We start from the raw sequence: 11,386 nt of genomic DNA, 5'->3' as shown, positions 1-11,386 counted from the left end.
ACCACCAGTACAAGTGGCGCAAATCATGGTACATCTTGTTGCTGCCAGGATGAATAGACAACTTTGAATGGTGAGCTTCATTCAAAATTTTCCTTCTTAGCTCCTCATTGGATGGAACCACTAGTCTATCCTTGTATCTCACTACTCCATGCTCATCAACATCAAAGTGAGGGCCACGCCCTTCGGCAATCAATTTCCTGATGTGCGGAATTTCTTCAGGATCTTGCCTTTGCTCTAGAATAATCTGCTCCAGCAATTCTAAGGTCAGTGCAATGTGAGCCAACACCTCTACATGGTTGAGAGACAAAGGTGTTTGCTCAACCTGATGTGACTTTCAGCTCAAAGCATCAGCTACAACATTGGCCTTTCCTGGGTGATAATGGACTTCCAAGTTATAATCCTTTATCAACTCTAACCATCTCCTTTGCCTCATATTTAGCTCAGAGTCAGTGAAAATATACTTGAGGCTCTTGTGATCTATAAAGATATGCACTTTGTTGCCCAACAGATACTGCCTTCAAATCTTTAGAGCATGGACCATAGCAGCCAGCTCTAAGTCATTAGTGGGGTAATTTGCTTTGTGCTTTTTTAGTTGGCGCGAAGCATAAGCTATCACACGCCCATCTTGCATCAACATGCATCCCAACCCTGTCTTTGAGGCATCATAGTATACATCAAAGGGCCTATCAATATCTGGTTGGGCCAATATAGGAGCAGTGGTCAGAAATGTCTTCAAAGCTTGGAAGGCTTCTTCATAGGCTAGGCTCTAGTCAAACTTGGCTTCTTTTTGGAGTAGCTTGGTCATTGGCTGAGCTATTTGGAAAATTCTAGAATGAAACGCCGATAGTACCTAGCTAGACCAAGGAACTGACGAATCTAGTGCACAGACTTGGGAGACTTCTAATTCAACACATCTTGCACCTTACAGGTATCTACAAAAATGTCGTTAGGTGTCAACACATGCCCTAAAAACTACACTCGATCTAACCAAAATTTACACTTGTTGAATTTAGCATACAACTTGTGCTCCCTTAGTCGAGCCAGTACTATCCAAAGGTGTTGGGCATGCTCTTCATCATTCTTGAAATATATCAAGATATCATCAATGAATACTACCACAAACTTGTCTAGCTCCAGCATAAAGACTAAATTCATCAGGTACATGAAGAATGCAGGAGCACTGGTGAGACCAAAAGACATCACTAGGTACTCATACAACCCATACCTAGTAGAAAAAGCTATCTTTGGTATATCACATGGTCTGATCTTGATCTGATGATAGCCTGATCGGAGGTCAATCTTCGAGAACACCTTGGCACTAGCTAGCTGGTTGAACAAAGTATCTATGTGGGGCAAAGGATACTTGTTCTTAATTGTTACCACATTAAGAGGGCAATAATCCATACATCCGCAGAGCGCCATCCTTCTTCTTCACAAAAATGGCTAGACAACCCCATGGTGAAGAGCTAGGATGGATGAAGCCTTTTTCCATCAACTCTTCTAGCTACTTCTTCATCTCAGCCAATTCCCTTGGAGCCATGCGATACGGGCGTATGGAGATTGGAGTAGTACCAGGCTCTAGCTCAATGGAGAATTCCACCTCTCTGTTCGGTGGCAACCTAGGTAGATCTTCAGGGAATACATCCAAGAACTCACATACTACTGGAATAGAGGTAAGATCAGGAGACGCTTCAGCATGAGCAACAATAGGAAAGATTAGATCTGAGGGTACAAGAAGAGACATCTTATTCTTAGAAGAAGGAAGCCATAACTCGACACTTCTATGTTTCAAATCCAAGACTACCCCATACACCCGCAACCAGTTCATTCCAAGGATTGCATCAATGCCTTGCCCAGGCAGTACCATGAACTATAGGTGGTAAGTGTGGGTGTCTAATACCAAGCTTATTGTGTCCATTTGGGTATTGATGCACATCTGTGAACCCACGGTATAGATTCTATAGGCATACGGTATGGCCATAAGTGGTATATTGTGCCAGTCTACAAATACCATGATCATAAATGAATGTGATGCACCTGAATCAAATAACACATAAGCTGGATGGGAATCAATGGTGAACATACCAGCCATCACCGGTTCCTGCTACAATATCTGCTCATCATCCGTGAAATTCACCTATCCGGATCGGCTGGCTGGCACTTTCTTCTTGATCACGGTCCTCCTGACTAGCCTAGAGTTAGCCGATGGTTGAGCAGACTGAGCTGGCTGGTTCTGGGGACACTCTCAGGCATAGTGGCCATCCTTGCCACATTTGAAATAAGCGCCAGGCTTGTTCCCTAATCCTTGGCGAGGTGGGACCTGCTGTCCCTGAGTCTACTGGGGTTCCACCTGCTGAGTGGGTGCACGATACTGTGTGGAAGAAGTCTAAGAAGTATGATGGGGCTATCGAAACGATTGCCCGCCTGATGATTGATAGGGCACTCATCGAACAACCTGTACCTTCTAAGTATGAGGGTGGCTAGAAGACCCCATGGCCACCCGCTTTCTCTTCCACTCTACCTAGGAATCCCGCTGCAAGCCCTCCATGGTGATGACATCATTCATCATTGCCCCGAAGGTCGGATAGTTCCCAGTGTACAATTTCTCCTGAAAGATGTAAGAGAGGCCGCGATAGAAGCGGTCCTTCTTCTTCTCGTCAGTGTCCACATGAATGCCAACATACTGGGACAAGTGATTGAACTTATTGACATAGTCCATCACTGTCATACTCCCTTGTTGTAGTTCTAGGAACTCAGTTAGCTTCCGGTTGAGGACACCAGCAGGAATATAGAACTCTCTTAATGCCATGGTGAACTCCTGCCAGGTCACCGGATGATCTGGCTGCTGCATGGCATGGAAGGTATCCCACCATGCACTCGTGGACCCCAATAGCTGCTGCACTGCAAAGCGCACTTTCTGCTCATCGGCCACGTTGAGCAACAGAAACTTCTGCTCCAGAATCCGAAGCCAGTGCTCCGCATCTAGGGGCTCAGCTGTCGGTGTGAAAGTGGGCGGGTGTGAGGTCGAGATGGCGGACTAGAGGGAGGGGTGAATAGTCCTTTCTAAAATTAATCACGTCGGCTAACCGAAACAAGTGCAGAATTAAAACTATCGGTCTAGCCAAGACTACACCCCTTTATTTATGTCCTCTAGCACCTTCCAAGGATACTAATTAAGCAACAAAGGTGCCGGGCTAGCTAGAGCTCACCTAACCAATTCTAGAAGCAAGGTCACACAAACCTATGTCACTAGTACTTCAAGCAACAAGGGAGCTCCTACACAAGCTAGTAAGCAAAAGCACAAAGCCACCTAAGCTCACTAGCAATGCTCAATAACAAGGCAACCAATGCCAAACTACTTAGCTACACAAACTAAGTAATGTGACTAACAAGCTTACACAAACCAAATTAGCCATGCAAGGGAGCTACTTCTATGCTACACAAGCAAGAAGGTAACTAGTAAGCTACACAAGCTAACTAATTACAAGAGCAACTACACAAGCACAATGTATATGAAATATAAATGCAAGCTTGTGAAAGGGGATTGCAAACCAATGGGAAAAACAAGGTTAACACAGTGATTTTTCTCCCGAGGTTCATGTGCTTGCCAACACGCTAGTCCCCGTTCTGTCGACCGCTCACTTGGTGGTTCGGTGGCTAATTGGCATCACCCGCCAAGCCCGCACGTCGGGCACCGCAAGAACCTACCCCAAAAGTGATGGTAGCTCAATGACACACTTTACTAGAGTTGCTCTTCGTGGCTCCCGTGGGGCGAGCATAATGCCCCTCACAAAGCTCTTCTCTGGAGCACCACACGAGCTTCTTGCGGGCTTCAATAGAGACCACCACCAAGCCATCTAGGAGGTAGCAACCTCCAAGAGTAACAAGCACCATCGGCTTGCAACTCGATCACCTAGTGCCACTCGATGCAACCTCATGATGCAATTGCACTAGAATCGCTCTCTCACACAATCGGATGATCACTATCAAGCATATGTGAGATGGAGGGCTCCCAAGCACTCTCAAGCATGGACACAAAGTCCCCCGAGGTGCTCAACACTAGCCATGGCCAAGACCCTATTCTATTTATAGCCCCACAGGCTAAACTAGCCGTTACCCCTTCACTGGGCGTTTTTCGGGTTGACTAGACGCGCCGGTCATATTGACCGGACGCTGGACCTTAGCGTCCGGTCAACGGATGCTCACCACGTGTCGCCTCTATTCAACCTTAGTCGCTTGATCTCAATGGTCAAGTGATGACCGGACGTAGCTGGTCAAAGTGACCAGATGTAGAACCCCAGCGTTCGGTCATTTCCAGTAAGGTTCTAGTTGTGACCGGACGTGTCCGGTCGGTCATGATCGGACGCAGCATCAGCGTCTGGTCCTTCTCCAACTTTTCTTCATCGTCTACATCACCGTACGTCAGCCTAACTAGATGCACCCTGCCAGCGTCCGGTTGAAGACCGATGCCTGCGCGCGCTCTGCTGCCACTGACCGGACGTAGGACCCCAGTGTCCGGTCACTATGTGACCAGCGTCCGATGCACTCTGTGAGACCCTATCTTTTCTGTATAGGGTGTCGGTGGCACTCTACGGTCAGACACTCCACCGGTGGAGTTTTGAACCCTTGCCTCCGTTCCTTCACCACATTGATCCACATCAACTCCAACTTCTTCTCCTTTGTAAATGTGCCAACACCACCAAGTGTACACCACCATGTGTATGTGTGTTATCATTTTCATTTTCCAAAGGATTAGCCACTCAACTTGCCACGCCACTCAATCCTAGCGACGATGCAAAGTTAGATCACTCGAGTGGCACTAGACGACCGATATACAAACAAGTTTGCCCCTCTTGATAGTACGGCCATCTATCCTAAACTCGGTCATGAACTTCTCTACACACCTATGACCGGTGAAATGAAATGCCCTAGGTTATACCTTTGCCTTGCGCATTCCATTCCATCTCCTCCAATGTTGATGCAACACATGCACCAACACGATCAACAATGATATGATCCACTTCATATCATCATGTGATCATATTGGTTCATCGATCTTGACTTCACTTGCTTTTCACCATTGGCTACGTCCATCGGCGCTAAGTCTTGCTCAAGCTTCACCGCCACGTGGTCCATCGCTCCAAAGCCTCTGACTTGTCCTTCACGCTTGCAACCGGTCCATCAAGCCAAGTCTTCTCTTGATCTTCTTCACCTTGATCACATGACTCAATGTCATGTCTCATGTGCAATAAGATCCTACATCATCACATCTGTGAGCTTTGCAACATCTCCAAACCATTTTCACCTTCATGGCATATGTTGCTCACACACATTTACTTGTGGACTAATCACCTATGTATCTCACATAAACACAATTAGTCCACCTAGGGTTGTCACTCAATTACCAAAACCACACAAGGACCTTTCAACAGGTGGGTCTTAAGGAAATCCTAGTAAGAGGAAGGTCCCTTAGGACGGCGGGCACCACCCCCGTTCCCACCATTGCCCCCATGGCCTCCGTGAGCGAAGCCAACGATAGCTTGTGCCATTAGCTCCATGGCATGGGCTGACTCGCGGTGAGCAGCCATCAGTTCCACCATCATCTCAGCACGAGTCATTAGCGGTGGCGGTGGTAGAAAAGGATGAGGAGCCAGAAGTGGAGCCTCCTTGCGCTCCCCGTTACCGTGCTCATTGGCCTGGCCACTCTCACCTTGGGCCTCGCCAAGACCGTGGGCCGCCCCAGCACTGGTGCTCCCGCGTCCTGACCTTAGATTCATCTGTAAGAGATAGGAACCATCCATTTAGAACAACCTTCCTGATCAGAAGCAAGGGATTAGAGAAATGACATCACATTTATTAAAGTATTTTTTAGTTAATCCTATCAATTTACTAATCCAATTATACGTGAAGGGGGATTTTAGTTTAAGCAAGATGCTATTATCATGATGTATCTATTGTCCTATACGTTCACTCAAGCCGGATTATAGCAGCATTCGTAACATTTCGGCACATCGCACACTCACTTTCCGTATACTAAGCGATTTCTTATACAATGTAAGTCAGTGTACCTGCAGAAACTGATTAGATAAAACCAGTGCCGCTATCCTAGATAGACCATATTGCTAGGGCTTATACTTATTTACATAATTCAATCGCATCCTACTTTTCGTAAAACTTTTGTTGGTCAAATTTTTAAGTTTTGAAAAAGAGTGATGAACTCGTAACCCATTATTGGCTCTAGTAACAATCGTGGCAGAACCACTCGAAATAGCACACTTACGGAGGCGCTCATCTTCCACCAGACACTAAACACCTCGAAAGTAAGCTATAGCGGGCAGTATCCGTCGGGCACACCCCAAGGGAGAACCCAAAAGATCCACATTTTTACCCAAGGATCCAATATTGAGAATGAGTTACAATACTTAATCCATTTAATACATCCAAAGTTCATAAAAAGTACATTATTACATTTCCAAAGTCAGAGTGTGGAATATTAAACAACGGAATTAAGATAAACATCTAGCCATAAAGAACGAGGATCCGTCTGTGCCCACCAGAAGAATCCTCCACACAAAGGTACTCCTCAAGTGTAACCTGCAATAGGGGTAAATAAACCCTAAGTACATAATGTACTCGCAAGACTTATCCGACTAGTGGAAATAATTTCCCAACTCCAAGGAATATGATAAGCTTTATGGTTTGCTGGTTTCCTTTTTGCAGAAAGCAGTACTAATAGTGAGTCATTGTTGATGTCATTATTAATAGCCGTATTAGTTTGTTATCTAGCCATTCTATGGAAGCACCTGTTCTACTTTCAAGCAAGAGTTGAGCAATCAGTTCCATTTTAGCACCTTCCATCTTCCAATTCTTACTACGGTGCTAGACACAAAACAAGCCGTATCGGATTGCCTAGAGATTCACGAATCAATGCCCCCAGCTGGGTACCCCAAAAACACATGCCCCGCTTGTACCCTAGGCACAAGCAGGACTAACCCATCACCCTCCTGTCCTAGGTGTCTAGGTCCCCATCCAAACTTGGACTCCAAGCCCCCACTCCTGACTCTCGGACACAGTGCGGTGCAAGGACCTCCACCATCCCCGCCTCCAATCGGTCGGTCTAGAAAGAGACGGATCCACGACAAGAGAGCAACGAGTCATCCCTGCGCCCATACCCAAGTATGTGCTCAGGATAATAAATCTGTGACTAGCCCCGATGACTTATGCAACGACCGATCCTTAACCGACATAGATAGGGAAAATGTGTAACCAAGCTATGCCCTGTTGGCCATAGGACACAACCTCTTACACCCACCAATTCCCAAACCATATCCCTGCCCGGTCACCATTTCCTTACCACCATTTTATCATGAGTGATCATAATTATCACCTATCGCGAGTAACAGCAGGTTACTCACGCTACCGAATTCCTACGCATAGCAGCTACTCGACCTAAACTAGTAGGACTCATGGGTAGATATATTTATGCATGTAGTTTCCATTAAATGCCTGTAACGTAAATGCACATCATATATATATATATATTCAGTGATCATAAAATATGGGTTATGCACCGGGGCTTGCCTTGGGCAGGCGACGGGTCAGCAAAGTCAGCACCAAAAGGCTCTAGGGCTCCCTCCTACACGAGGATCTCCTCCTCGTACTCCTCAATGACCTCTTCATAATCATGTTCGTCCATGGGCACGAACTCTACCAACTCATGATCTACATGCATGAAATGATGATGCAACACTTAATAATATGGCAACATCAGCTCTTAAAATAACTATATCTTATCAAGTTACTAAGCTAATGCTACCGACCAAGGTACTAAGTTACCTACTGTTACCACTAACAAGTATGAAGCATGACATACCTTACCATAGCAACTAAAGGTATTCTTACTCCGAATACCGATTTACTCTATATATAATAAAATAAGGATAATTGCAATTATATTTATCAAACTACTCTAGGGCTACAAAATTTACAGCAAGTACATAATAATCTAATGAACCTACTATAAAAATCTCATAGCTATATCTATCACCAATTTGCCACAAAAATTCCTACAAATATTAATCTACATAATACTAAGCTCTCTAGTTTGAATTTATGAACCCATCATTATCACAACTAACTATGAACTAACTGCACTAACAGATAGATGGTATTTTTGTGAACCTAACAAACTTGGTTTCACTATTTTTGGACATCTACAAGATTTACTACAATTTATCAAAGTTTAGCTCAAAACTAAATTGAATAAGCATTTGTAATTCACTGGAAAATTGGAAAACCGATTTCACAGCGTGGCCCACGAGTGAACGACTCAGCCCACTCCGGCGTCCCACCCGCGCGCACACGCAGCACCTGGTGCAGCCCACAAAGTGGTGCGCGAACGCAGCCCATGCTACACGGCCCACAACAGAACCCGCGCGCGGCTGGCGCTTTGGCTAAAGAACCCCATTTTCTTTTCTATTCACAAAGATTACTTGAACACTATTTAGTTGAGTCACTGTCTTCACATCTAGCACCCTCCCCTTTTTCTTCTTTACCATGGCTGAGTCCCCTGGCACCCATGCGTGCACTAGCTTAGTGGTGCTGGCACCAGGCGGCTTCGCCGGCCACACCAGACCCTCACAGCCCTATCTAAGGAGCCGATGCTCACCTCGACGTCAACGCGAAGCGATGGGAGGCGATATGGTGAATGGAGATGCTGTCCTAAGCTCCTTCCATGGTGGTGGACTCCTCCCTATGACGGCAGGCATGTTCCCATGAGCCAAGGCACCGACAATGTGAACAAGCTCAAGGATGGGCAACAATGACTCACCCTGAACCTACCGATCGTGGTGGCTTGACCGGAGACTGACTGAGCAAGCTTGGCCACGCGCACACGATAAGCCTCAGAATAGTGGTGATGGCACCAACTATGGCAGGAGCAGGGCGAAATGGGGTGCACATGGGATAGAGTGGAGCAGGGCGAAGGATGGAGTCTTCAAATTGGGGCTCAACATTAGCTGGCAGCAGTAGTGGAAGTGTTCAGCGTGTAGCTAGGTCTCTACTCCATCCATGGGCGCACGCAATTTCATAGATTTGGCCAACGCTATGGGCTTGCCTTGGCACCGCCCAGCGACAGAGGAACAGGGAAGTTAGGCAAGGCTAGCCCAACACTATCATGGTGGGATGTGGCCATCAACTCCAAGCACAAGCGTGCATGGGCGAAGGGGAACAACGATACATGCACAAGGCGCTTGGCCGCAATGCCATAACCCGCAAGCCAACGGTGGCTCAGTACTGTGCCACAGTGGACGACGTCGGCCAGGGGAGGCAACAGCGCAGCGTTGATGAGCCAAAGTGATGGCAAGAGTAGGTGGCACTCCCATGCACGGCAAGGTGACATGCGGGTAGAGCCAAATGTGGCCACGTGCTCATGGCACCGCAATGCGAAGCGGCAGGTGGACGCGACGGTGGGGCCGAGCGACCAGGCTTGCCATAGTGTGTGACGCAACTCAACACGGACAGCGACACTACACAGCGGTGGCAGCGTACTGACCAGGGTAGTAGGCACCGTGATGACGACGGTGGTGGTCAAGCGGTTAGTGCATGGCAACGGCGGTACTGGTCCATGTGGTGGTGTGCGTGCGTGCGTGCCAGGGTGCAGCAATGATCGCACGGCCTGCAGTGCGGGGCCAACGGTAGGGCCAGGTAGTGCGGTGGTAGATGCATGGGCGGGCGGCTAGGGCGCGGCAACGGCAGTAGCAGCAGTGCAGCCAGCACGGTGGTGCGCATGGGTGCGCCTGTGCGAGCGGTGACACCGGCTAGGTCGCGGTGACCGCGCCTAGACAACGAAACCGACCGGGAATGTGCCTTGCACACATTTTAAAGTTGCTACAAAAACCAACTCTATGGTCCAGTAACTACACCACCTATTTTATGCTCTAGCTAGTATATCAGGCTACTAGAGGAAACCCTAAAACCATGCCACTACCTAATCCGATCGTTCTACAAAAATTTGAGGTCGATCCGTTTCTCGACTTAGGAATTTCAACCAAAACATGATCGGATTGGCGTCGAATTTGAGTTCCAAGCCATTCAATACACTAGCTAGCGAATCCCATTCTTGACTGCATGTATTTCATCATCGCCTATGAATGTCATGCTACAAACTTTACCAAAGTTTCATATATGTGTTCCATAACATTTCCGTTCAATAAAAATTCATTTAGAACCCTGAGTAATACAACGCGACATGAAATGTAACATGTGTTTCGTGTTTCAAATGAATGTTTCAAGTTTAGTATATTGCTTTATACCCTATATTACACACATTTACACACAAGTAAGATGCTCATGAAGTGTTTTAGCAAAAAGCTGTATAGTGTAACACCGAGGGTGTTACACTTTCTTCTTTGATCCCACAATTGGTGCACCAATGAACTTAGCATGCACACCATTGGCACCCTTGGTAAGCAAATAACAAGAATCAAACTTAATTAAGGATACATCAGCATGATTGTTCTTGTTTTTGCAATCTTGCTTTATATGTCCAACTTGCTTACATCTATTGCAAAACTGATCTGTCAACACAGAATTTCATCCCGTGCGGAGGACACACGCAGCAAGCCGAAAGGGTCCGCTCGATGGAGCAGATCTGCCTAGCTTCAGCGCAGGGGTGGTCGATCCTGCACAATCCTCCCGAGGCATGCCAGTCAATTTGACCCTGCAATTAACAAGAAGAGAGAGTTCATCAGTAATTAAGGGCGGAACTTGCCGGTGTTGCCAGACAGTTCCGAAAGTACGGCTATGAGAGCCGATATGGAAGGAAATCAGCTAAATAGCCGATCCCAGTATATTCATGAGAATAAGTCAGTTAGAGCTCATGGGGTCATGTGAAGAAGAATCGGTTATCATTCAGAATAAATATCATTTAAGGAAACATTAATCAATGGCAATAAGATATCGATGATGATTGGTTTATACTGAGCCAATGATTACAAGTAATCGAACTCCTGTTTATGTAAAGAAACAATTCAACACCACTCAACCATCTAATAAAGATAAATCTAATGAACATGTTAGATCTCATCTATTGCCATGACCAGTGGGGCATGAGGCAAAATCATGCAGGCCATAGAAACAACAATAGACTCAACGACCCTAACTCATTACTAATATCAGTGGGGCATGAGGCAGAATCATGCATGCCATAATACAATAACAAGATCATGGGGTTAACACTTCTTTCAACTTATCTCTACTTCAACGATCTCATGACGTGAACTGTTTGTGAAAGCATTCGATATCGACTAAACAGCCAATTCAGGCATAGCGCACATTTAAGGTCATGCCTTCTCAGGAACGTATCTACCAACTAACGATCCCCGCT

The sequence above is a fragment of the Miscanthus floridulus genome, chromosome 5 (genome assembly GCF_019320115.1).
Source record: "Miscanthus floridulus cultivar M001 chromosome 5, ASM1932011v1, whole genome shotgun sequence".
Lineage (NCBI taxonomy): Eukaryota > Viridiplantae > Streptophyta > Magnoliopsida > Poales > Poaceae > Miscanthus > Miscanthus floridulus.
This window is presented reverse-complemented; position numbering follows the sequence as displayed.